We start from the raw sequence: 687 nt of genomic DNA, 5'->3' as shown, positions 1-687 counted from the left end.
GCTCCGCGGGAACCGGGGGAGAGACCCTCGCGCGGGCCAGGACGGACAGACGGCCGCGGCGGTGCCCAGCCCCAGCTCGGCACTGCAACGCGCCGCTGCTCGGTGGCAAAACAGTGGGTTTAAAGAATTCGAGGAGGGAAAAAATAAATGCAGACCCGTCGTATTTGCTAACGCACGGCAAAGGGCGCCAGCGGTTTCCCTCTCCGCATCTCCGCAAAGTGCGGTGGCTCCGGGCAGTCGGTGCCGGTGCCTCCGGCACCAAGTGTGTTTTGGTGGAAAAAACATGGCCAAGGGGGTGCCTGACGCGGTGGTTTCTGTGTATGATTTACATCGTCTCGCATTGTTTGACACTGCCGTTTGTTCTCAGTCAATTGCTGCCGTGGCTGTAACGCACATTTTATCAGAACCGCTCGTGGTGGTGTCTCGCCTGTGTTCATTTATCTCCTCCATTCCGTAAACACTTAATAATCAAGGACATTTAAAATAACAAAAAATAAAAGATTTAAAACTCAAGCCTCTCCCTGCTGGCTTGATCTGGAGGAGACGGCAGAAGCGTCGCACCCCGAGCACTTCAAAATAAATCCTGGTTACACATGCACATACATTGATTACATTCTGGCCTGCAATTAACTGCCTAATTACGCTGAAAAATGCAATGGCTGAGCGGAGCAGGAGCACTGGCCCTGG

The sequence above is a fragment of the Pygoscelis adeliae genome, unplaced genomic scaffold, assembly GCF_000699105.1.
Source record: "Pygoscelis adeliae isolate BGI_AS28 unplaced genomic scaffold, ASM69910v1 Scaffold432, whole genome shotgun sequence".
Taxonomy (NCBI): domain Eukaryota; kingdom Metazoa; phylum Chordata; class Aves; order Sphenisciformes; family Spheniscidae; genus Pygoscelis; species Pygoscelis adeliae.
Note: the sequence above shows the minus strand (reverse complement) of the source record.